The sequence below is a fragment of the Rhinatrema bivittatum genome, chromosome 2 (assembly GCF_901001135.1).
Source record: "Rhinatrema bivittatum chromosome 2, aRhiBiv1.1, whole genome shotgun sequence".
Classification (NCBI taxonomy): domain Eukaryota; kingdom Metazoa; phylum Chordata; class Amphibia; order Gymnophiona; family Rhinatrematidae; genus Rhinatrema; species Rhinatrema bivittatum.
In genome coordinates, this window is record NC_042616.1 from 87,590,552 (window position 1) to 87,618,463 (window position 27,912).

The 27,912-nt window shown below is 44.8% G+C and overlaps 1 long non-coding RNA gene across 1 annotated transcript in view; it reads left to right on the forward strand.

The window, feature by feature from the left end:
• The first annotated feature begins 692 nt into the window (after positions 1–692).
• LOC115086033 overlaps positions 693–27,912 on the forward strand; it is a 106,235-nt gene continuing 79,015 nt past the window's right edge. The window contains exons 1-2 of the long non-coding RNA XR_003855021.1: positions 693–828; positions 4,644–4,803. This is a non-coding gene — a long non-coding RNA (uncharacterized LOC115086033). The remainder of the gene's footprint in view (positions 829–4,643; positions 4,804–27,912) is intronic.

Consider the following 27,912-nt stretch of genomic DNA (forward strand, 5'->3'; position numbering starts at 1 on the left):
TTTCTAGGAGCTTGAAGAACATGAAGAACTGTTAGCTTCAGCCTGCTTCTAACTGAAACCTCAGCAGGAAATTAGATAATCCCAGATTGCTTTGAGTCAAAAGACCAATAGAAAGAAGAGAGAGAACACAGGCAGAAATAAAGGGCAAACAAGAACATATGCAATAAGGGTTCAGCAACATGCAAACAATATCCAATAAGGAGAGCTCCACAACATGCAGGGAATGTAAGCTGTGCAATTATCATAAGATAACACAGGGTGGCAGCATAATAAATATATGCATATACTGCAGAGGCAGAATGAGAACTGGATTGGTTATGTGTGACAGACACACTCTGCTATGCCCGACGGTCGCAGACGGCTGCGACCTCTCATGCTCAACTCTTTTTTCTCTGCACTGTCAATCATTGGGAGAATGGCAGTCTCCGCCAACCAACGCCGATCTCCCCGGCATCCCCGGGACAGCATGGGTGCTGCCGACCACCATCTTACTTCCGGCATCACTTAGGCGCGTGCGCACACGCAGGGCCTCCAAATGTATACGTCATAGCGGGAACCTCGGGGGCGTCCCCTCCCGATGACGTCAGCCCGCTAATGTACTTAAACCGACTGGCCCATTGCTAAGACGAGTTAGCAAGGAGTTCTCTCATTGTTAAATCCACTCTAACTTGGATCTTCTGTTGCAGTTTCTCCTCATGGTATTCGAACGCTCTGAGTACAAGCTCCATGGGGGATCTTCCGCGCCTTGGCTATCCGCTCCTCAGAGGGCCTTTCTGCCTTGGACTTTCCTGACCCGCTCCTTGGGTATCTCTGCTGGAACTTCCTTGTGTGAGTACCTTCTTCATCTCTTTCAACATTGCTGAAGTCTCCACGGTGTACCCCATGCCTTGGGCCACTACGGTTCTTCAGCATCTCAATTCTACTCATCCTGTACCTCAAGATATTGCTCCATCTACACAAGATCTATGGCCTGGTTCCAGCATCACAGACCTATGCCTTCTTGGCACCTACAGTACAATTTCCTTGGCATACGCACGCTGCGGGCCACTACTGGATCTGCACTCAGAGGCATCTCCATCAGCTTGCAGGAATCTCCTGGTGTACCCCATGCTGTGGTCCACTATCAGATCTTCTTATCTATAATACCATCTTGACTACTTTATCTGTTCAAGAACTGTGTTTGTTGCATTTCCTCCTCCTCGGGTTATGCATTATCTTTTTTCCCTAATAAACAGGCCGATACAATAGCCGGCATTTGGACGCGCGTTTTGGACGCGCTAGCTTTACCCCTTATTCAGTAAGGGGTAATAGCACGTCCACACCCCCCCCCCCCGAACCTAATAACGCCCGCAACATGCAAATGCATGTTGATGGCCCTATTAGGTATTCCTGCGCGATTCAGAAAGCAAAATGTGCAGCCAAGCTTCACATTTTGCTTTCAGAAATTAGTGCCTACCCAAAGGTAGGCGCTAATTTCTCTGGGCGCCAGGAAAGTGCACAGAAAAGCAGTAAAATCTGCTTTTCTGTGCACCCTCTGACTTAATATCATGGCAATATTAAGTCGGAGGCCCTGAAAGTTTAAAAAAGTAAAAAATAATTAAAAAAAATTTTTTAATGGGCCCGTGGCAGGCGAGTTGAAAACCGGACGCTCAATTTTGCCGGCGTCCAGTTTCCAAACCCATGGCTGTCAGCGGGCTTGAGAACCAACGCCGGCAAAATTGAGCGTCGGCTATCAAACCCGCTGACAGCCACCGCTTCCGTCAAAAAAAAAGGCGCTAGGGACATGGTAGTATTTCAACAACTGATTCAGAGGAAGATCTTGTCTGGGACCCCTTGAATCAGAAACTATTGAAGAACTAGTACCTGTTGTTGTAAGACAAGCATGCGTACGGAGGGAATGTCTAATAGACCTTGTTGAGAAGATCTTAAATCTTATGTAGGTTTGTATATTTTCAGTAAAGCATTAGACCAAGAATAAGAATACATATTTAACAGCTTAAAAGTGGTCATGGCAATCTTGTATTGAATTCACTTTTGGATTGGCAACCATTTTATTTTGGTAAACACAGGAGTAATATGATCAAAACGATTAGTACCAGTGATTAGTCTTGCAGTAACATTAAGAAGTAATTGCAAAGGGTATAGAGAGCTAGTCGGAAGACCTAAGTATAAACTATTGCAATAATCGACATGAAGGAAAATGATTGCACGAACGATAGTATGAAAAGCCTGATAGTGTAAGAGATGATGTATACCAGTGTTTTAGTAATGGGAATTCAGTATATTCCTGGTAAGAAACAGGCTAGAGTCAGTTAATCCTGTAAGATTAATATCTAGGGCTGAATTGCGTGTGTTTTTATCAGCCATTGATATAAGATTCATGTACTACTTGAACCTGAGAAGCGAGATTGTGAAGGGAGTTTAAGGTCACACATCCAGTTATACAGCTATGTATATCTCTGCTATACCTCTGTCTCTCCAATAATAAGGAGAACAGGAAAAATTAAAAAGTCCAGGAGAGAAGTTTATTTCCTGAGAGGGAAAAAGATTCATTAATGACATCTGCTATATGATAACCAGATCCTCTATGAAAGAGAGGAAATGACAGCTTCAGTGATTTTTTTGATAAGGTGTGTTTGGCTAGCTAATATGGGACTTAAGGGTCAATTTGCTTAAACTGCTTTCCTATATTACTTATAAGGTTAAGCAGTAACAGAATCCCAATGCACAAAGTTTTGCTAAGAAGGAAAATAGAGTGCAACACTTTACATTCAGTGTGAGGCTTTCACCTTATCCTGAAGGGAACAAATTAAATGCTGGAAAGGATTAGAACTGTGAGTGTGACAAGAGATACAAGTACAGCGGTGTACTATAATACTTGTACTGCAGCAAAGAGGACAACCCTATATTCTAACCCCAGGATATATATCTAAGAACTGACTCAGCCTTATGTTATTTAAATACCTGGTCTGGAAAACAGTGACCTGAAGTAAGTGTGAGAGAGTGAGAGTGTGTAATTTCTGTAAAACACACAGAAGAAACCGCTGAAGCAATTCCTCTGTGCATAGATAGAAGAGAGGGAAACAATTATTTTTCTATTTCATTCACTAAGCTAGCCAAGTCCAACAAGACTCCTGGGAACTCAAATTAGTACACTTGCAGAAGAGACTGTCGGTGCTAGTGTAGTTAGGAGTACTCTGTTTCTGCTATTTAAAGCTTAGCTAGGAACAAAGTCAAGCCAGGAGACTATGCTTCCCAGTTGGATCCGGTGACAGTGACCCTCTGGTTGCTCAAGCTGCAATATCTAACAGTGGTTTAGCCAGCTACATTATCAAGCATCAGTGGAGGGGGCGAAGATTGACTAAAGAGCAAAGGAAGTAGCCAAGTGTATCCATCCCAAAACCAACACAGTTTAGATAGACTAGGGAAAAACTAGGGATGTGCATTCGTTTCATACGTTTCCTATAAAGCATGTAAAATGAAACGTATGAAACGAATGCACATCTAATTGGCATGAAATGGGAAATGTATGAAATGAATTAAACGAATGAAATGAATGCACATCCCTAGGAAAAACTGAGATATCACCAACAGTTACACAGGGAATCCTAGAGAACGAGACTGAGACCATCGTACTTCCCTAGCTAGATTTAAATATTATAAAGGAGAGAAAGAGAACACTTACAGAGTTACAGTATAAAAAGAGACATAAAGAGAGAAAGTTACCTACATATCATAAGGAAAACAACCAAGAGAGAGTCACCAACACCAATTAAAAAAAGGGAGAGTAACAGTTTAATACCATATCCAGGAGAATCATAACTCCCTACACCTGGAAAATATAAAGTTAGTATAAAGACTCAATTTCGAAACGCAGTAAACAAACACATTTTACAAGAGAAAAGTGGCCAACTTATCTGAGAAGTACTCTTTTGGGGTAAAGAACTGGTTCTTTTCATTTTTTTTAAATGCGTAGATATCTATTGAGATAGAACAAGAAAATTATTAAACGATGATCCTGACAGTGTTATTGCTATTGCATACTTGTTTTTAAAACTTGATAAAATATAATAAATACAAGTTAATACTTTCAGTTATTTCCATATAACTGCATTCCATCTAAGTTATTTCCATCAAGACTCTATTTTCCCTCTCTACCTCTGAGAGGCTGCCTGTGTGGGTTTTGTCCCATATTTCTTTATCAGTACTTTGATAACATATGATAGTGACCCTCTTATTAACATCTGAAACCCTATTTGAAATTTTCCACTCAGTCACCGAAGCGGAAGAGTCACTACCACAAAGTGTCCAATTGGTGAGACTGGAACTGCAATCCAGTTACCCTACCTTTCAAAGGGAGGGGCTCTTGGACATGGATGATGGTACAAAAGGGAGCAGAGCAGTAAGAAGACACATAATGGACAAGGAAACCATGATTTTCTTATTTTGATCTTCCTTATGTTGTTTATAATTTTTACGATTTTGGCCAGGATACTCTTCTTTAAACTGAAGTAAACTATCTTTATTTTAAGCACCAATTTTGGTTTGGTTTTTTTTTTTGCCTTGCTCTTGCTGAATGGATGGTGAGTGGGGTGACTTATTGGACATTTTTGTTATTAGACTCCTCTTTGGTCTTATTCTAGGTTCTCCTACACCTTGTGAGCATCATCCACCTGGAGTAGGGACCTTTGGATTTATTCAAGACTGACCACGGCAGGGGACCAGAAAGTTAGTTTTCTCCCAAGCGGAGTTGAACCTGGATAAACTGTAGTATCCTGGATGATGTCAGCAACACAAATGGAGGTACCACTAGATAAAATTATTGCATTTCCAAAATAGTCGTTATATGTTTCAGCATTTGCTGATAATGTTGTTTTAAAAAAATGTGAATACATGGAACAGGTTAATTTCTCAATTTATCTGAAATGGCAAGAAACTTAGGGGCGGATTTTCAGAGCCCTGCTCGCGTAAATCCGCCCAAAACCGGGCGGATTTACGCGAGCAGGGCCCTGCGCGCCGGGAAGCCTATTTTACATAGGCCTACCGGCGCGCGCAGAGCCCCGGGACTCGTGTAAGTCCCGGGGTTTTCGGAGGGGGCGTGTCGGGGGCGGGCCCGAACCGCGCGGCGTTTTCGGGGCGTGTCGGGAGTGTTCCGGGGGCGTGGCTACGGCCCGAGGCAGCCCGGGGGCGTGGCCGCGCCCTCCGGACCCGCCCCCAGGTCGCGTCCCGGCGCGCAGGAGGCCCGCTGACGCGCGGGGATTTACGCCTCCCAGAGGGAGGCGTAAATCCCCCGACAAAGGTAAGGGGGGGGTTTAGACAGGGCCGGGCGGGTGGGTTAGGTAGGGGAAGGGAGGGGAAGGTGAGGGGAGGGCAAAGGAAAGTTCCTTCCGAGGCCGCTCCGATTTCGGAGCGGCCTTGGAGGGAACGGGGGTAGGCTGTGCGGCTCGGCGCGCGCCGGCTATACGAAATCGATAGCCTTGCGCTCGCCGATCCAGGATTTTAGCGGATACGCGCGGCTCCGCGCGTATCTACTAAAATCCAGCGTACTTTTGTTTGCGCCTGGAGCGCAAACAAAAGTAGGCTATTCGCGCTCGTTTTAAAATCCGCCCCTTAGTATTTATGTAAGGAGGCTGCCGATAACACTGGAAGTTAGAGATCTGAATTTACCAGATATTAGGTTACATAATAAGTTATAAAGGTTTGGATTGCAAAGGGTTGAGAGTTGTAAAGGACTGGGTGAGTGGTACATTAAATTTTACAGATATTAGTTTGGCAGGACAGAGCGTGAGCCCCCTGAAGTTAATGTAAATCCTCGAGGCAGCCTTCCCAGCCTTGGAGAGCACTGGATCCACTCAATCAGGATGGGGGAAAGGGATTCTGGGCTCTGTGGATTGGGGGCAGGACACACCTGCAATGCCAACCGGGCAGAGGTAATCGTCAAAAATAAAACACCAAGTTTGTGCTCTAAACAGACAAGAGTTTACTAGAGAAATTAGCCAAGTTTCAGCCAGCACAAAACATAAAGTCCAAAGCAGAAAAGCTCAGACACAAGAATACACAGTTCAATGCTCCTCCAAACTGACTTCTCCTAAGCAGATTTTATGCTCTGTAAGTCTCTACAAGCCTTAACACTGCTCATTCCTTCACAGGATCTCTACTGCTTTCCAGAAGAAGGCACAAAGTTTCTCATGCTCTTCTCACAATATTCACAACTCAGTAGATGACCCAATTCTAGTGGACAGAAGTTCCAGATCGCTCTTCTGAACACTTACACCGGCGTGTGGGCACACATTGCCATGTGTGCATCAGCGCATGCCCAGGGACTCAGCCATTTTATAACTTGGGGCCGTATATGCACATGTATATGCACTAGGGATGTGCAGACCAAAAGTTTATGTTCATAAGTCCATAAGTAGAAAGGGGGGGGTCAATTTCGGTCAGTATGGACATATGGAGAATTCCATAAGTTGAGTCTATGTCCATACGTGCACCGATTCCCTAAATAAAAATTTAAACCCCTCACCCTCCTTAATCCCCCCCAAGACTTACCAAAACTCCCTGGTGGTCTAGCGGGGAGTCAGGACGCCATTTCTGTACTCCTTTGCGAGGAGCACGTGACGTCGGCGTCACGTGATTCCCCGCGCGTTCGCTCCGGGACCCTCGTTGGACCCAAAAGGAACTTTTGGCCAGCTTGGGGGGGAGGCCAGCTTGGGGGGGAGGCCAGCTTGGTCAGGAGGCCCCCCCAAGCTGGCCAAAAGTTCCTTTTGGATCCAACGAGGGTCCCGGAGCGAACACGCGGGGAATCACGTGACGTCCGTGTCACTCCGACGTGACGCCGACGTCATGTGCTCCTCGCAAAGGAGTACAGAAATGGCGTCCTGACTCCCCGCTAGACCACCAGGGAGTTTTGGTAAGTCTTGGGGGGGGATTAAGGAGAGTGAGGGGTTTAAATTTTTATTTAGGATCAACAATCGCGATTTCCAACGTATTCAACATAGCTATGTTGAATAAGTTGGAAATCCGATCGTTTTCGCCTCATCACTTTTTTAAGTTAAAAAAAAAAAAGTTGCGTTTTACCTATAAGTTCAAAACGAATGCACACCCCTAATATGCACGCATGTTATAAAATAGCCTGGCTGCACGCACATGAGCACTTAATTTTAAGTGGGTGTGCTCATGGGTGTACAAATCCCACTTCTATCACATAAGTCAGGGGATTTTAAAAAGGACACGTGCCTATGCCATTGCCAGTTTCACCAGTTCTTCCACCAGCTCACCCAATTAAGAGCTAGGTCTTTCAAACTTCCCCTAGTTTACTAGCCTTTACTCCCCCCAGTTAGCCCAAACCCTTAATACCCCATAGATATGGCTAGATTTTTTTTTTTAACTTACACCTCCTCCATAGCAGAAGTAAACTTACGTGGCTCTAGACCTGGGTGTGGATGGATATCTCAGCCACACCTCAAAATGCCCATGCCCCACCCAAATTCTGCCCAGACCATGCCCCTTTCTGAATTGGAGTGAGATATGCACCTTGTGAGACATGGGTGGCTTTTAAAATATGGTGGACGCGAGCCCAACTTGTTTGCACTTTCCCTAATTGATGCATGCACCAGGCTTTTAAAGTTCATCTTTAAGAGATTAAGGTGGTACACAGAAATAGATTGAAGGGGGTGGCTGCTTGGGATGAGAAGATGTGACGGGTGAAGTAGGGGAAATGAGGAGGAAGTGGTAGTTTGGGGTGAGATAAAAGGGGGAATAAGAAGGAATTCTGAGGAATAAATGAAATAATGTTTTGATGTACATTGCAAAATGGTACATAGCAAAAAGACTTATGCACTGTTTTGTTCATTGGAATCTTAATTAAAAAGGTTTTTGCATAAATATATCTATTAGGGATGTGAATCATTTTTCAACGATTAAAATTATCGTCCGATAATTTTAAAATCGTCTTAAATCGTTAAAGAACACGATACAATAGGAATTCTAACGATTTATCGTTAAAAAATTGTTAATCGGGTTAGTGCGCACTAATGAGGGTTAGTGCGCACTAACCGGGAATTAGTGCGCACTAACAGAAAATGATACAAATTGACACTTTTCAGGACAGTTAGGAATGAATATGTATTCCTATTGGCTGGCTGCCCTCTTATTTATTGATGTTACCAAGGTTCCCACTGAGGTGATGGTTGGGGGGATGGAAAATGGAAACGGTTGGTAGCTTGACAAAGAAAGTAATGTGATCAGACTAGAACTTGTGCCTATCCCTGATACCGGGAGTGTTGTGATCTTCCTGCACACAGTTCCCTAACCCTGATACCAGGGGTGTTGTGATCTTCCTGCACACAATGCCCTAACCCTGATACTGGGAGCGTTGTGATCTTCCTGCACGCAGTGCCCTATCCCTGATACCGGGAGTATTGTGATCTTCCTGCATGCAGTGCCCTATCCCTGATACCGGGGGTGTTGTGATCTTCCTGCACTGAGCAGGGATAGGGCACTGCATGCAGGAAGATCACAACACTCCTGGTATCAGGGTTAGGGCACTGTGTGCAGGAAGATCACAACACTCTCGGTATCAGGGTTAGGGCACTGCATGCAGGAAGATCACAACACTCCCAGTATCAGGGTTAGGGCACTGCATGCAGGAAGATCACAACACTCCCGGTATCAAGGATAGGGCACTGCGTGCAGGAAGATCACAAGACTGCCGGTGTCAGGGTTAGGGCACTGTGTGCAGGAAGATCACAGCACTCCCAGTATCAGGGATATGGCACTGAGTGCAGGAAGATAACAACACCACTGGTATCAGGGATAGGGCACTGCGTGCAGGAAGATCACAACACTCCCGGTATCAGGGATAGGGCACTGTGTGCAGGAAGATCACAACACTCCCGGTATCAGGGATAGGGCACTGTGTACAGGAAGATCACAACACCCCTGGTATCAGGGTTAGGGCACTGGGTGCATGAAGATCACAACACTCCCAGTATCAGGGATATGGCACTGAGTGCAGGAAGATCACAACACCCCTGGTATCAGGGATAGGGCACTGTGTGAAGGAAGATCACAACACCCCTGGTATCAGGGTTAGGGCACTGTGTGCAGGAAGATCACAATACTCCCAGTATCATGGATAGGGCACTGCATGCAGGAAGATCACAACACTCCCGGTATCAGGGTTAGGGCACTGTGTGCAGGAAGATCACAACACCCCTGGTATCAGGGATAGGGCACTGCATGCAGGAAGATCACAACACTCCCAGTATCAGGGATAGGGCACAAGTTCTAGTCACATTGACTGATCACATTACTTTTTTTGTCAAGCTACCAACTGTTTCCATTTCCCATCCCCCATATATTGTCAGTGGGAACCTTGGTAACATGAGTAAATAAGAGGGCAGCCAATAGGAATACATATTCATTCCTAAATTGACCTTAACTGACCTGAAAAGTGTCAAATTGTATCATTTTCTGTTAGTGCGCACTAACAATGGTTAGTGCGCGCTAACTTCCTGTTAGCGCGCACTAACTCCCGTTAGTGTGCACTAATCGGAAAAACCGATTTTTTAACTAAAAAATCGTGCCAAACACGATTTTCTTCTCCTGCCAGACGATTTCGATCGTTAAGACAATCGGGTACACGATTCACATCCCTAATATCTATCTCACATTAATGAATGAATGAATTTATTTAGTTTACATTTTTGTATTTCGCCTACCCATGTAAGCAGATTCCAGCAATAAACTTAGAACAATGAAACACAAAATAAATCCATAAACAGACACGTTTATAACAAACTTTCTCAGTAGGCTAATTACATCTCCATTTGTGAAAAAGCTTCCCTACCAATACAGTTTTCATTTTCAATGTCTTATGAAACATTTTGAAATCAGTTAAATACCAAACTTCTTCAGAGAGATTACTCCATAATATGGACCCTACAATAGATATTGCTCGTTTCTTGTTTCCTGAAGATGAGACTTTTTAACAGGAGGGACTTCAAGAGGTAGGCTCCCAGCAGCATGCAATATTCTTTTGGAACATACCTTCTCATTTCTCCCTTTCCCTCCCTTTCCTATGTTTAGATATTTAAGTCTGTCCTATATGCTTTACAATGAAGACTGTTGACCAATTTAAAAGCTGCCTTCTGGACTAACTCTAACTGGTTTATAACCTTTTGAATGTTCAGTCTCTAGAATTGTTCTCAGTATTTCAAATGAGGTCTCAACAGAGACTTACACAGCATCTATATCACCTTTTTTTCTGGTTATTCCTCTTGCTATGCACCCAAGCATCCTTCTGCTTTTATCATTTCCCTGTCTACCTGTTTGGTCTCCTTATGATCATCATATATGGCCATCTTTTGATCCCGTTCTTATTTTGTGCACAGAAGAACTTCACCCCCTATTCTGTATAACTCCCTTGGGTTTTTGCAGTCAAAATGCATGACCCTGTATTTTTTAGCATTAAGTTTTAGCTGCCTGAGTCTAGACCATTTCTCAAGCTTCACCAGATCTCGTCTAATGTTTTTCACACCTCCAGCATCCTGCCATGTTGCAGACTTTGGTATCATCCATAAAAATGACAAACCTTTCTCAATAACAAAAATTCCCAAGGGGACAAACAAAATTCAATAATCTTTTTATTATAAATTCTTACACTTTTCAAAAGAATTACACTAATAGTTTATCAAAATTAAATAATACAAATACCCTGACAATGTGTCCTCCATTAATTCATGTTAACTTAAATATACATATAGAAATAATACAGATAAAAAAAACATTTATAATCATACACCCTCAATCATCCAACAGTCATATCTCAATATTACACCATCAGCCATATATTTAAAACCAACACATACATGTATAACATAAGAACATGGTACATACACTGGGTAACTAGAAAATTTTCTCTATATAGCCTACATCACACAACATAAGAGAAAAACACAATTTTATTCATATATTTTCACAAATAGTTATAAAGAATGTGTCCAACGTTAAAAAACATACACTCACACTCATTCACTCATTAAAATACTGGCAAGAGAGATACACAAAAGGCCAGCATATACCCGTATTAACAATATCTTCTCATAATTTTGTAAACATGGTTCCCTGTGGAAACCTCCACTTACAATCTAACAAACATTGGGGCGGATTTTCAGAGCCCTGCTCGCGTAAATCCGCCCAAAACCGGGCGGATTTATGCGAGCAGGGCCCTGCGCGCCGGGAAGCCTATTTTACATAGGCCTCCCGGCGCGCGCAGAGCCCCGGGACTCGCGTAAGTCCCGGGGTTCTCCGAGGGGGGCGTGTCGGGGGCGGGCCCGGTCGTCACGGCGTTTCGGGGGCGTGTCGGCAGCGTTTTGGGGGCGGGTATGGGGGCGTGGCTACGGCCCGGGGCGGTCCGGGGGCGTGGCCGCGCCCTCCGTACCCGCCCCCAGGTTGCGGCCCGGCGCGCAGGAGGCCCGCTGGCGCGCGGGGATTTACGCCTCCCTCTGGGAGGCGTAAATCCCCCGACAAAGGTAAGGGGGGGGGTTTAGACAGGGCCAGGTGGGTGGGGTTAGGTAGGGGAAGGGAGGGGAAGGTGAGGGGAGGGCAAAGGAAAGTTCCCTCCGAGGCCGCTCCGATTTCGGAGCGGCCTCGGAGGGAACGGGGGTAGGCAGCGCGGCTCGGCGCGCGCCGGCTATACAAAATCCATAGCCTTGCGCGCGCCGATCCAGGTTTTTAGCAGATACGCGCGGCTCCGCGCGTATCTACTAAAATCCAGCGTACTTTTGTTTGCGCCTGGAGCGCAAACAAAAGTAGGCTATTCGCGCGCCTTTTAAAATCTGCCCCATTGCATTTATATATGTTCACAAAAGCTGATCTGTGTAACCTCCCTTGTAAAATTTTCCAAATTTAAAGTTGATTGCATCCACGTGGTCAAACCCCGACAAGCGGCCCTTGTTTCACACACGTTTGCTTCCTCAGGGGGACTGCAACCACTGAATATGCTTTTATGACAATGGTTCACCAGGCCAGCACCATTAGATTTTCAACATATGTACGCCAAATATATTCACGAATTTTCAACGAAAATCCTTTTGCACACATAGCACAAGATCTTCGTAAACCTTCTCTTGGACAACACCGATACACTTATCATTTCCAGCTGCTTGCAACGTCTCTTGTTTCAGCATCAACTTCTAAATCTATGGCGCAGTTACAAGTTGATGCTGAAACAAGAGACGTTGCAAGCAGCTGGAAATGATAAGTGTATCGGTGTTGTCCAAGAGAAGGTTTACGAAGATCTTGTGCTATGTGTGCAAAAGGATTTTCGTTGAAAATTTGTGAATATATTTGGCGTACATATGTTGAAAATCTAATGGTGCTGGCCTGGTGAACCATTGTCATAAAAGCATATTCAGTGGTTGCAGTTCCCCTGAGGAAGCAAACGTGTGTGAAACAAGGGCAGCTTCTCAGGGTTTGACCACGTGAATGCAATCAACTTTAAATTTGGAAAATTTCACAAGGGAGGTTACACAGGAGAGATCAGCTTTTGTGAACATATATAAATGCAATGTTTGTTAGATTGTAAGTGGAGTTTTCCACAGGGAACCATGTTTACAAAATTATGAGAAGATATTGTTAATACGGGTATATGCTGGCCTTTTGTGTATCTCTCTTGCCAGTATTTTAATGAGTGAATGAGTGTGAGTGTATGTTTTTTAACGTTGGACACATTCTTTATAACTATTTGTGAAAATATATGAATAAAATTGTGTTTTTCTCTTATGTTGTGTGATGTAACATAAGAACATGCCATACTGGGTGAGACCAAGGGTCCATCAAGCCCAACATCTTGTTTCTAACAGTGGCCAATCCAGGCCATAAGTACCTGGCAAGTACCCAAAAACTAAGTCTATTCCATGCTACTGTTGCTAGTAATAGCAGTGGCTATTTTCTAAGTCAATTTAATTAATAGCAGGTAATGGACTTCTCCTCCAAGAACTTATCCAAACCTTTTTTAAACACAGCTACACTAACTGCATTAACCACATCCTCTGGCAACAAATTCCAGAGTTTAACTGTGCATTGAGTGAAAAAGAACTTTCTCCGATTAGTTTTAAATGTGCCACATGCTAACTTCATGGAGTGCCCCCCTAGTCTTTCTATTATCCGAAAGAGTAAATAACTGATTCACATTAACCCATTCTAGACCTCTCATGATTTTAAACACCTCTATCATATTCCCCCTCAGCTGTCTCTTCTCCAAGCTGAAAAGTCCTAACCTCTTTAGTCTTTCCTCATAGGGGAGCTGTTCCATTCCCTTTATCATTTGGTCATTCTTCTCTGTACCTTATCTATCGTAACTATATCTTTTTTGAGATGTGGCGACCAGAATTGTACATAATATTCAAGGTGCGGTCTCACCATGGAGCGATACAGAGGCATTATGACATTTTCCGTTTTATTCACCATTCCCTTTCTAATAATTCCCAACATTCCGTTTGCTTTTTTGACTGTTGCAGCACACTGAACCGATGATTTTAATGTGTTATCCACTATGACGCCTAGATCTCTTTCTTGGGTGGTAGCAGAACCTAACATTGTGTAACTATAGCATGGGTTATTTTTCCCTATATGCATCACTTTGCACTTATCCACATTAAATTTCATCTGCCATTTAGATGCCCAATTTTCCAGTCTCACAAGGTCTTCCTGCAATTTATCACAATCTGCTTGTGATTTAACTACTCTGAACAATTTTGTATCATCTGCAAATTTGATTATCTCACTTGTCGTATTTCTTTCCAGATCATCTAACTAGATAAATGAAGCTTGACCGACGTGCCGCAAATGCGCAGTAGAGAGCAGCTCTACTGCGCATGTGCGGCACAGAGAACTCTGAGCGACAGAGGGGAGGAGGAAACGGCAGGGAGCTGCCGCTGCGATATGTTAAGAGCCTGAGCCCGTCCCTCCTTCACCACCGGGGGGGGGGGGGGGGGGAGGAGTAGGGAGGGACAGCCGGACCATCACGAACAGGGACAGGAGGAGGAAAGAAGAGTCGCCAGCAAATGCAGTAGAGACCCACGTGCTGCAAAGGGGCCTTGCTCCTTACCTCCAGCTGAACATTAGAAGCAGCAGGAGCACAGCAAAGACAATGGAAGGGAGAAAATTTGAGTCAGACCGCCCCCTGAGTCCCGCGGATAAGGAGAAGCCAAGTAAACATTCAGTAACTGCAGCAGGGGGGAGGGGGGAGCAGTGCTATCAACCCGTGGGGGGGGGGGTCTCAGCCACCAGGGGAAGAGTTTACTTGGGCATTCCTCCACCCCCACTCCCCACATAGCAGAGCAACAAAAGTGAAAGCCAGAGCCCTTCTCCCTGCTCCCTCCTCCCTCTCAAGTCCCTGAGCAGATTTCTTAAAGGCACAGGTCTCCCAGAAAGAGAGCAAAGCAAGCCTTTACTTTGATGGAGCTCCAGCACTGCTCTCTGCATCAGTGGCAGAGAGGAAGAAAATTAGAAAGAAAAGGTTTCCAATAAGGGCCAAGAGTAACAGACTGCTGTGCCACAAGGGAAGGAGTGAGTCACATAGCGTAGTGACTGAGAGGGGACGGGAGGGGATGAGAGTGAGGGTGGGGAGTGACTGAGGAGGGGAAGGAGTGAGAATGAGGGAAGGGGAGGTGAAAGTGAAGGAAAGGGGGTTTCAGTGAGAGGGGAGGGAGGCAGTGGGAGAAAGAGGGTGAATAAGACTGAGGGAAAGGAGTTTGAGTAGGGGGCAGGGGAGGGAAGGGAGGTGAGTGGAGGAAGAGTGACCAAGGTGAATGAGAGAGGGAAAGGGGGAGTGAGGGAGAAGAAATGAGGAAGAGTGCCGTTTCCGAAAACCAAACCGAAAAAAAATGTTTTAATGTAGCCCGTTGTTTCGGGCTTACCAGCTTGTTTGTAAATATATTGAAAAGTACGGGTCTCAATACAGATCTCTGAGGCACTCCACTGCCACTCCCTTCCACTGAGAAAATTGTCCATTTAATCCTACTCTGTTTCCTGTCTTTTAGTCAGTTTGTAATCCACGAAAGGACATCGCCACCTATCCCATGACTTTTTACTTTTCCTAGAAGCCTCTCATGAAGAACTTTGTCAAATGCCTTCTGAAAATACAAACATACTACATCTACTGGTTCACCTTTATCTATATGTTTATTAATTCCTTCAAAAAAGTGAAGCAGATTTGATATTTAGAACACTTTCCACTATTTTTCCTGGCACTGAAGTCAGGCTAACCAGACTGTAGTTTCCTGGATCGCCCCTGGAGCCCTTTTTAAATATTGGGGTTACATTAGCCACCCTCCAGTCTTCAGGTATAATGGATGATTTTAATGATAGGTTACAAATGTTTACTAATGGGTCTGAAATTTCATTTTTTAGTTCCTTCAGAACTAAACATTTGGCCCAGGTGATTTACTACTCTTCAGTTTGTCAATCAGGCCTACCACATCTTGTAGGTTCACCGTGATTTGGTTCAGTCCATCTGAATCATTACCCATGAAAACCTTCTCCGATATGTGTACCTCCCCAACATCCTCTTCAGTAAATACTGAAGCAAAAAAAATTATTTAATCTTTCTGTGATGGCCTTATCTTCTCTAATTGCCCCTTTAACCCCTCAATCATCTAACGATCCAACTGACTCCCCCACAGGCTTTCTGCTTTGGATATATTTTTAAAAGTTTTTACTGTGAGTTTTTGCCTCTACAGCCAACTTCTTTTCAAATTCTCTTCTTTTTTTTTGTTTTTTTTTTATATAATTATTTCTTTATTGATTTTCCAATATTAACAATACAAGAAAAAAAAATATTATAACATAAAGTAATTAGGACTGCTTTCCATCCATAATCCAAAAAGAATAAATTACATTCCATCATGTCACTAAGTCAGCTCTAATCTTACTTTATATAATCAAATGCAATTTATACAGACACTAAAATATCCCTAATGGGGGGTTTATGAGATCTAAAGGGAGTTACATTCTCGAAATTAATATCTAAACAATACAAAGCTTAACATAGCAACCTGCACTCATATTTTTAGCTAGATACTGGGGACGAAGTGACAATTTTCCTTTGCTCAATAAAGCTTTTCCAGTGTTCAGGCAAGAAAAACACAAATATATCCTGTTGCTTTTTTACCATACATTTACAGGGAAACCTCAGCGTGAAAGAAAATCCCAGAGAAATAACCTCCTGTCGGAGGCTTAGAAATTCTTTTCTCCGTAGCTGAGTATATAAAGCAAGATCAGGGAAAATCTTAACTGGTTTATCATAAAACATTATGGGGTACTTTGAGAAATATTTCTTCATAACCTTATTCAGGTCTAAGTAACTTATAAAGGAAATTAATAATGTGCCCCTGTCAATTACTTGATCGGAATTCTCTAAAAACTCAGTTAAATTTCCCTGAAAAGGTAAATCCTGCGAATTTATATTAGATGCTCTTCTTGGCAGAAAATAACAAATGTTGATATTTGGAAATTCAGTTTCTTCAAAGTCTAAGACTTCTTTAAGAAACTTTTGAAAAGTACTCAAAGGTACTTCCCCCACAACTCTAGGGAAGTTTATTACATGCAAGTTCAAACGTTTAGAGTTATTCTCAAAAGATTCTATTCGCCGTGCTAACAAGGCTCTGTCCTTAGCTACGGCTGCATGGAATTCCAAATTTTTCACCTCTTTCTCTTCGAGGACTTTAATTCTTTCTTCTGTGTTTTTAACAGATTTCTGAACCAATAGGATATCTTGTTGGTTTTTCCCGCTATTATAATCCATCTTAGTCTCAAGCCTTTTAATATTAATGTCCATTTCAGCCATTAAGTCCCACATAGATTCTAGCATGACCACGGCAGGGGGCAGGGCGGGTAGGAATGACCACGGACTCACTGCTGGCAGCTTGTCCTATTCCTCTGGTCACATTGTTGCTCAGAGCCAGATCTCTCTCCTCCTCCTCTGTGCTCTGGTCTGTTGTTTCCTCGGTCGGATCTTCTACTCCAACTCCCTTTGCTCGGGTTGGCGTCCCTGACCCGGAAGGGGTACCTCCTTCAGCAGTGTTTCCAGGGCACTCCTCTCCTTGCACGTTTTGTCTTGATGAGTAATTGAAACCTCCCATTATTACCGCACTACCAATTTGGTTAGCTTCCCTAATTTCTCTTAGCATTTCACTATCCGTCTCATCATCTTGACCAGGTGGATGGTAGTATACTCCTATCACTATAGTCTTCCCCAAGACACAAGGAATTTCTACCCATAAAGATACAATTGTGCATTTAGTTTCGTGCAAGAAATTTATCCTGTTGGACTCTATGCCATCCCGGACATAAAGCGCCACACCGCCTCTCGGGTGCTCCTCTCTATCATTGCGATATAATTGGTACTCCGGTATAGCACTGTCCCATTGGTTATCCTCCTTCCACCATGTCTCTGAGATGCCAATTAAGTCTATGTCATCATTCACTGCTATACATTCTAATTCTCCTATCTTACTTCTTAGACTTCTGGCATTAGCATACAAACATTTCAAAGTTTGTTTTTTGTTTGTATTTTCCTTCTGCTTTTTAATTGATAGGGATAAGTTAGAATTTTTTAGCTCAGGTGAGTTTTTAGTTACAGGCACTTGGACTACTTTTCTTATTATTGGAACCTCACTCTTGGGATGCCCTAATTCTAATGCATCATTAGCATCCTTTGAAGATACCTCTCTCCTCAAATTACAGACAAAACTTTTAAGGGTACCCCAACAGAATATTGCATTTCCTGGCGGTGGCAGGCCTGTGGCTGGCTCCACTTACCCCTGACACTCGGGTTCCGGTCCGGGCCCGTCTTCCCTGGCAGTGGTAGGCAGCCATTTATGCAATTGTGCTCTGCCTGTGCTCCCAGGCCCTTCCACCATTGCTGCGGTCTCCTCCGGTCCCGGTCGGGTCTCCCCATGTGTGTTGCGGGGAGACGCCGCCACCTCTTAGCTTTCGGCCTGTCCATCTTAGGCATCCACGTGCCTTCCCTGGCTTTAAAGGGACTGAGGCAGGAAAGCCTCCCGTGCCCTCGGATGATGACATCTTTCAGTATCCATATATAAGGTGGTTCCCGCCATTCAGACTTCGCCTTAGCAACAGATCTCCACGCTTCCTGTTGTGTGCTTCATTGCTGTTCATTACAGTCCCTGTTCCAATTCATGTTCCTGATCCAGTACCTGCTCCAGCGTTCCATTACCTATTCCTGTTCCAGTACCTGTTCCAGCATTCCAGGACCTGTTCCAGCTTCCTGTTCCTCCTACCCTTAGGACAGATCTCCCTGGCTTTGACTCTCGCTTGACCTGACCTTGTCTCCAGCCTCCTGCCCTAACTTCTGTTTGAACCTGACCTCATCTCCAGCTACCCACCCTGACTTCTCCTTGAACCTGACCTTGGCTCCAGCCACCTGCCCTGACTTCTGCTTGAACCTGACCTTGTCTCCAGCTGCCAGCCCTGACTTCTGCTTGAACCTGACCTCATCTCCAGCCGTCCACCATGACTTCTTGCTTGGACCTGGCCTTGTCTCAGGCTTATGCCTGACTTGCAGTCTGGACTTAACCTTAACCCTAATTGCACTGCCTGCTTTAGTCTGTCCAGACTTTGGAACCTGGCCTTGTTTTCAGCTCTACCTGACTTGCAGTCAGGACTTGATTTAGTCTCTAACTGCATTGCCTCTGCTCCAGTCAGTCCGGACTTTGGATCCAGCCTCTCCCTTTGAATCCTGCATCTTCGATGCTTCCTGGCACCCTGCCTTGGACACTCTTTCCGGGATCAACCATGCAGAGGTCCACCTAACTCCAGCCGGCCCAGGTACCCAAGGACTCAATCTGAGGGGAATGATGGCTGGCATTGGTGAAGCTTCAGTTGGCCTCCACTTCCCATTTGGCCTCGCCTCCCGAAGGTAGGAGTTTCCCCCATGGGTGGCGCCAACACCACCTAAGGCCAAGGTTCCACCTCCTCAACAGGTTCCCAAGGCCATGGACCCGGCAGAGCCTCCCACTCTCCAGGCCATTCCAAGCCTGGCTTTGAAGATCCAGGAACAGCAACAGTTATTGTTGGCTACCTCTATCGAATGCCTCAGTGCCATCTGGACTCCCATTCTGGCTCTGCAGTCTCCACGTCTGTACCGCTCAGTTCTCAGGCACAGGCTACCTTGACCAGAGCTCTGCTTGCCCTGCCCGCTCCACCCCGGTTCAATGGGGATCCAAAGTTTTGCAGGGGCTTCATAAACCAATGTTACATGTAGTTTGCTCTACAGTCATCCGTTTTTCAAGATGACCTCACGAAGGTGACTTTCATCCTTTCTTGCCTAGAAGGCAAGGCTTTGGCTTGGGCTTCTCCCTTATGGGAGTGAGCGGACAGTCTTCTCCAAGAACTATCACGTTTTGTGACTATCTTCCGTCAGACCTTCGATGATCCAGGGAGGCAGGCTAAGGCTAGTTCAAATCTTCTGAATCTGTGGCAAGATCACCGAGCACTCAATGAATATACTATAGAATTCTGTACTCTAGCTACAGAGTTGGGCTGGCAGGAAGACTGCCTCCGAGCCATTTACTTAGATGGCCTGTCACCCCAGCTCAAGGATGAGCTTGCAGCCCATGAGCTGCCCTTCTCTCGAGGATCTCATTGACCTCACGGGTCGCATAGATCATCACCTCCAGGAGTACCACCGGGAAGCTCGGGTGCCCCAATGCCCTGCAGTGGAACATTCTCACTCTCCACCTGTGGTGGGCCCTGCAGTCAGTGGAGCCTTGCTGTCTACTAAGCTCGAGGAACACATGCAGCTGGGATGTGGACGCCTCACTCCCGAGGAGCGCCTTAAGTGGAGGCATTCGGATCTGTGCTTCTACTGCGGAGCTGCAGGCACCGCCTGTCTTCATGTCCTGTCTGTCCGGGAAACTCACTGGCCTGAGTTCAGTAGGGGTCCTGAACTTGGGTGCTACCTCTCCGGCTCCCCAGCTAACGTTACCAGTTACCCTGAACTGGAACTCCTGTTCCTTCCCCACCTTTGGCTTTGATCGATTCAGGAGCCGGTGGGAACTTCCTTGTGAAGGATTTGGCCCAACTCCTGGGCATTCCTACCCACACCATCAAGAAACCACTACTTATTGCCTCCATCCACGGCGACCCTCTACCCAGATGGATTTCTCAAGTCAATGTTCCTATTCGCCTCCTCACCGGAACCCTGCATGAAGAGGAGGTAGAATTCTTCATTCTGTATAAGTCCATCCACCCAGTGTTGCTAGGATTACCGTGGCTTCAATGCCATTCATCCTGATTTGATTGGGGAACCCTGCAACTCTCCAAATGGAGTCCCGCTTGCCACCATGCCTTTCTCAGGAAAGTGGAACCATCTTCGGTGATCCCGCTGGCTGTCACTGTCTTGGGCCTTCCTGCATCTATGCTGACTTTGAGGATGTCTTTTCCAAACAAAAGATCGACATTCTTTTGCATATTGTGAGTGTGACTGCCCCATTGACCTCTTGCCTGGTACTACACCCTCTAGAGGCAGGACCTATCCTCTTTCTGTACCTGAAATCTGAGCTATATCTGTGAAAATTTGGCTAAAGGATTTATTCGTTCTTCCACATCTCCTGCTGGTGCAGTTTTTATCTTCGTCACCAAGAAGGATGGGTCATTACGACCATGCAGAGACTACCGTGGCTTGAATGCCATCACTTGCAAGGACAAGTATCTTCTGTCTTTGATTAATGAGCTATTCAACTGCCTCCAGTGGGTGACTATCTTTACTAAGCTTGACCTATGAGGAGCCTACAATCTGGTTTGCATTCACCCTAAAGATGTTTGGAAGACAGCTTTCAATACTAGGGATGGACATTATGAATATCTCATGATGCCATTTGGCCTTTGTTATGCCCCTGCGGTGTTCCAACACATGATCAATGAAATCTTCCGTGACCTGCTGTATGTGAAGGTTGTCGCCTACTTAGACAACATCCTTATCTTCTCTAAGGATCTCACTACCAACCGTTCAGATGTCTGCAAGGTGCTGCAGCGCCTAAGTGAAAATCACCTTTTTGCCAAGCTAGATAAATGCTTGTTTGAAAAACAGAGCTTACCCTTCCTGGGATATACCATCTCTCAAAATGGCTTCTCTATGGATCCTGGTAAGCTATGTAGCATCCAAGATTATCCCTGGCCTCCGGGTCTCCAGCACTCCAGCGGTTCCTAGGCTTTACCAACTACTATCGTCACTTCATAGTTAATTACTCTCTGGTTGCTGCGCCCTTCACAGCCCTTACCCGTAAGGGAAATGACACCAAGAACCAGTTCTCAGAAGCCAATGCAGCCTTTCAGGCCCTCAAGGATACCTTCCTGCAAAGTCCATGCTTACGTCACCCAGACCCGAACCGCCCCTTCATTGTTGAAGTTGATGCTTCCGCTATCGGAGCAGGGGCGGTTTTGAGTCAGCATTCCCTAAAAGGGGTTCTGCACCCGTGTTCCTTCTACTCACATAAGTTCTCCTTATGGAGTGAAATTATAGCATCGGGGATCGAGAACTCCTTGCGATCAAACTCGCCCTCGAAGAATGGCACCCTTGGCTAGAGGGCCCTCAACATCAGTTCACGATATTCACAGATCATAAGAACTTGGATCATCTCTGACATGCCCAGCGTATGAACTCTCACCAGGACTGCTGGATGTTGTTCTTTACCTGGTTTGATTTTGACCTATGCTATTGTCCAGCCGAGAAATATTTGCGTGCTGATACCTTGTCTTGCTCGGTTGAACCTGAGGATTTCCAAGAAGAGCCTCGACACATCATTGACCCAGCTTGCTTCTCCTTATCTGCCACCATGACTGTGCCTGCCAGGAAAACGGTGGCACCCCGCAGGCTTCATGAGAAAGTGCTACAACGGGCACACGACACCCCAGTAGCTGGCTATCCTGGACGTGCACGGACTGTCCCTCCTACAATAATACTACTGGTGGCCCACCATGTTGTCCGACACAAAAACCTATGTGGATTCATGCCCCATGTGCGCTCAGCAAAAACCACCTGTGGGCCAACCTTGGGGGCTACTGCAGCCATTGTCTGCCCCCCCAAAGAACCCTGGATGCACTTTAAACCAATTTTGTGGTGGACCTTTCAATGTCCAAGGGGAACACTGTCATCTGGGTGGTCATGGACAGCTTCTCCAAGATGGCTCATTTTGTTTCACTTCCTAGTTTGCCCTCTGCACCTGAACTTGCACGCCTGTTCTTTCTCTATATCGTTTGTCTCCATGGATTGACCGAAGATATCATTTATGACAGAGGGCCTCAGTTTGTTGCCCACTACTGGTGTTCACTGTGTAAAAGGTTTGGGATCTCCATCAGCTTAACCACTGCCTATCATCCCCAGGCCAATGGCCAAGTCGAGCAAATGAACCGCACCCTTAAGTGCTTTCTTTGTGTATACTCCAACGGCCAGTAAGACAACTGGGCTCAAATACTCCTGTGGGCGGATTTTTCTCAGAATTCCCACATTGCTGCAGCCACAGGAGTCACCCCCTTCTCTCTGGTGTATGGAAGACAGCCATGGCCACCTCTGCCGATTCCTCTTACAGTGCAGTCTCTGGGGCCTGAGGCCCCAGAGACTGCACTGTAAGAGGAATTAGTGGCCCTGTGGACACGCACTAATTAAAGATTGCGGCAAGTTGCTGCACATGCCAAGAAAACCCATGATGCCCTTCATAGACCTGCTCCTGTGTTCCAACCTGGCGACAGAGTATGGCTAACACCCACCATATCTGCTTGAAGCTTCCTTCCCAGTGGTTTGCTCCCAGGTATATTGGGCCATTTCCTGTTGCTCGATGCATTGGTCCAGTGACCTACCAGCTTTGTCTTCCTCCTACGCTGGGAGTGCACAGCTCGTTCCACGTCTTGCTGCTCAAACCTCTAGTACTTTCTTGGCCATCCTGTAAGGCTTCAGTAACCTCACAAGTTGTCTCGGAGTTAGATACCCCCTACCGAGTACAAGAAGTCCTGGATGTCTGGAGGAGAGGCCACCATTGGGAATACCTCCTCTCTTGGGAGTAGTATGGTCCCGAAGAACACTCCTGGGAACCAGCTAGTAACATCCTTGACAAAGGGCTCCTTCGGCAGTTCCATCAGTCCCAAATAGGCAAACCCAGACCTCCAGGAGGGGGGCATAAAGGGGGCACTTCTGGATGTGGCAGGCCCGTGGCCGGCTCTACTTACCCCTGATGCCTGGGTTCCAGTCCGGGCCCATCTTCCCTGACAGTGGTAGGCAGCTGTCTACACACTTGTGCTCTGCCTGTGCTCCCAGGCCCTTCCAGGCTTCTGCGGTCTCCTCTGGTCCCAGTTGGGTCTCCCCACTTGCATTGCAAGGAGACACTGCCACCTCTTAGCTTTTGGCCTGTCCTCCTTCCCTGGCTTTAAAGGGACCATGGCGGGAAAGCTTCCAGCGGCCCCGGATGATGAAGTCTTTCAGTCTCCATATATAAGGCGGTCCCCGCTGTTCAGACTTCGCCTTGGCAACAGGTCTCCATGCTTCCTGTCGTGTGCTTCATTGTTGTTCGTTCTAGTGTTCCAGTTCCTGTTCCTGCTCCTGTACCTGTTCCAGCTTCCTGTTCCTCCTACCCTTCGGACGGATCTCCCTGGCTTTGACTCTCGCTTGGACCTGACCTTGTCTCCACCGCTTGCCCTGACTTCTGCTTGAGCCTAATCTTGTCTCCAGCCGCTTGTCTAGACTTCTGCTTGAATGTGACCTCGTCTCCAGCCACCTGCCCTGACTTCTTGCTTGGATCTTGCCTTGTCTCAGGCTTCCCTGACTTGCAGTCCAGACTTAACCTTGTTCCTAACTGCGCTGCCTGCTTTAGTCTGTCTGGACTTTCGAACCCGGCCTCATCTTCCGTTCTGCTTGACTTGCAGTCCGGACTTTAGTCTCTAACTGCATTGCCTCTGCTCCAGTCAGTCTGGACTTTGGATCCAGTCTCTCCCTTTGAATCCTGCATCTCTGCTGCTTCCTGGCACCCTGCCTTGGACACTCTCCCTGGGATCAACCACGCGGAGGCCCACCTAACTCCAGCCGGCCCCGGTACCCAAGGGCTCAACTGCGGGGAACGAGGGCTGGTATTGGTGCAGCTCCAGTTGGCTTCTGCTTCCCATTTGGCCTCGCCTCCTGACGGGGTTCCCCCCATGGATGGCGCCAACACCACCTCGGACCAAGGGTCCACCTCCGCAGCACAGAGACCACTGTTTTGCTGAAATCAGTTTCTTCAGGGGGCTTTTTGTGAAACTGAATAAACAGATATCAATTTTTTATACCATCATTTTTTTTTTTTTATAACTCACAAGTCCTATCAATGACCCCTGTTCAGGGCACTTTTTAACCAGTGTATTAAAGCAGATGCCCAGATGGGAAGAACCCATGCTCATTATCAAATGCAGAATCCTATCTGTTTAGAGTTGCACTGATGGAAATCCTTAACCTCTGCTCTATAATAAAACAGCATCTTCCCATCTGGACATCTGGTTTAATACACTGGTTAAATAATGTCCTGGGCAGGGGTCATTGACAGGACTTATAATTTATAAATAAACTGATGGTGTAAAAAATTGATATCTGTTTATTCATTTTCACAAAAAGCCTCCTGAAGAAGCTGATTTCAGTGAAACAGTGACCTATGTTGGGGTACCCTTAAAAATTTGGTCTGTAATTTGGGATATACAAAAATTTGTTATACATGTATGCGTTGGTTTTAAATATATGGCTGATGGTATAATATTGAGATATGACTGTTGGGTAAATGTTTGAGGGGTTTTGATTATATATGGGTTTTTTTTTTATCCGTATTGTTTCTATATGTACATTTAAGTCGACATGAATTAATGGAAGACACATTGTCAGGGTATTTGTGTTGTTTAATTTTGATAAACTATTAGTGTAAGTCTATTGAAAAGTGTTGTAAGAATTTATAATAAAAAGATTACTGTATTTTGTTTTTCCTCCTTGGGAATTTTTGAAATTGTATAAATAGAGAGGACTGTTTTCAGTACCTTCTTGATTTAATTGCCTAAAACCTGTCTCAATAGCCATTTCACAATAATGCTATTGTTGAAATGTTGAACAGAGGCAGTGAGCAGTTTATTGTTTTTTAATTAACAGTGCAAGAATTTTGAGTTCTAACAGAGGATAGTGATGTTGACAGTATGAGAGTTTGTTACTGACCAAATCCGATTGGCTAATGCCAAGTTTCACTTGAATGACATAAAAGTATTAAAAGAAAATGCAAAATGCACCATATGGGTGCTAGCCAATAAACTGCTATTTTCTTTGTAAGTAAATGAATAAAAATTGTATTAGGCAATTGAAAAGATCATTTCCAATTACAAGGATATAAAAATGAGGCCACAGAGTATTTTCAGGCTTGTCTTGAATAAATGCTTGAAGGGGTGAGCAGAGCACAGTGACACTGCAGACTTGGAGGTGTCAATTGTTTTCAATTGTTGATACACACCTTGTAGCATGTTCAGTCTACAATGCCAATTATTGTACAGCTATTATAGTTGGTTAATAATGTAGCTAAGTGTAGCTATGGTGACAGTAGCAAATTAACTAAATAGAGCTTTCAAAGATAAAAAATAATATTTTTACATATTCTAATGCCTAGAAAGTAAGCGATATAGTTACAATAGTTTGATTTCTTTTGTACATAGTATTAAACTCTCCAGTTAGTGAAGCTATTAATAATATTCATACTATTGTATGTATTTGCAGAAGATTGATGGTTCTTTTGATAAATAATATAATTTCATTTTATGATTTATGAAATAATTTAGAAGACAATAGCAATTTATAAAATAATTAGAGTGACTAGGCAAGGATGCAGTAGAAATATACAAAAATACAGAAAAATAATTTAAGTCAGAGGCACTGTACAGAATTCCTTAGTCAGGTGATTCTCTGCTCTGTTCTGGAGGCACCTAATCAGTCTGATTTTCAGAATGTCCTTAATGACAAAGCATGAGATATATTTGCATATGATGGAAAATCATGATATGCAAATCTTCCTCATTCATATTCATTATGGCTATCCAATAAACCAGACTACTTTGGTGTGCATCCAGAACAGGGTTGAGAATTAGTCTTAGTTCTCAAAGATAAGAGGAATCAGAGGGTTTGAGAAGTGCTGCCACAAGGATCTTTAGTAGGGATGTTCATTTGGTTTAAATGAATGGGAATTCTAAAACAAATGGACCCTATTTGTTTCATTTTTGGGGTACCCAAAATGAATGGAAGGGTCCTACGAATAAAACAAATCATATCCACCCTATTCATTTCCATTCCCCATTCATTTCTATGGCCCTTAGACATCAATGGGCTATAGCAATGAATGGAGAGCAGGTGTAAGTAACTATAGTAACTCAGCCCTTCCTTATAAGTCATGTGTGACCTCACTGCCTTATCAGAGATTGGGTAGGATATACAGGCCTCAGGTATTACATATCACAGTGAAACAGTTTTCTTATCTACCCTACTGCTGCCATCTGGATCAATGAAACTGATCCTGAAGTCTGAGCATGTGCTAGAAGTACCATACATTTCTTTTGTAGACTTTGAGAAGAACGTAACATTTGGAGCTCTCAGAGTTTTAAAGTTTACAAAAAAAAGCTTTCTGGCTGGTGGCTGCTGCTAATTTTAGTCTGTGCTACACTGGTCTCACCCACTGTAACAGTCAGCAGTGAAAGACAGGCAGTTCCAGTGGACTTTTATGCTGATTTTTCTCTTCCCTGGGGGAGGGTGAAGGGTCTGGATTTGGTGGGAAAAAGTGGGGAGAGTTATAGCAGTGCTACTGATTTTGTCTCTGTCTGGGCAGTCCAGCGAGGTGAGTGGTGCACAGAGACTGAACTGAAGCATACTATCCAAGCTACCAGCCAGTTATTGTGTGGAGGCTGTCAGCAGTCCTAATAAAGAAAAAAATGCTTTTAATATCTAAATCCCCAGTAGGCAGTTACAAATTCCATCATGTCAGGAAAAAGCAGAGGCTGAGGTAAAAATGTTGCTGGCAGAGGTAGCACTAAAACAGGGAGTCCTGCACTTAAATTAAAAAGGGACTTTTTCAAATCCAAAAATGTCAGGAGAGACAGGCAGCCTCAGCCACAATAAATTTAAATTTGGATAGGATGAACAGAGTGTAAAGGTGGCAGAGCCATCCCAGGCAGAGAGTAGCAGAGAAGCAGAGGCAGCAGAAGTGCGAGACTCAAAACCAGCAGCACATTCTTCTTTAGTTACCGCTGCTGAGACAGTGAAGGAACTATTTACATCTGATTCAGAAGAAGGAACAATGAAGGAACTATTTATATCTGATTCTGCCCCTAGAATGCCCTCTACAAATGTAGTGTCAAATCTCTGGGGTTTGCATGGACCCCCTGTCCCACCCACCTCCGCCGCCCTTGCAGGAGGTCCATTGTCGAAATAAAAAAAACACACTTTATTTATTTATTTTATTTATTTATTTATTTATTTATTTATTTATTTAATTAAGTGTTTTTATATACCGGGATGCGTTGGGAACATCATCTTGGTTCACAGATAACTAAATACAGCAACGAGCTTCACAGAGAACAAGTAACAAAGTGTAATGAGTTTCACAGGGAACAATTAACAATAGTTAACCATGAATAGTAACTGGAAACATTACATTGGGTAAGTTAATTGAGGTGGGGGGGAGGGCGAAAGAGAGAGGGGGAATTGCAGGGGGGGACTAGAAGGTAAAAGCATGATATTTTAAAAGGGGCAAGTTGGCATGAAGGAATTATAAGGGGGTAACGGTGGAGGATAAAGGGTGGGAGAGTACAGGGGGGGGAGGGTATTAGAGGGTTTAAGAGAAGAGTTAG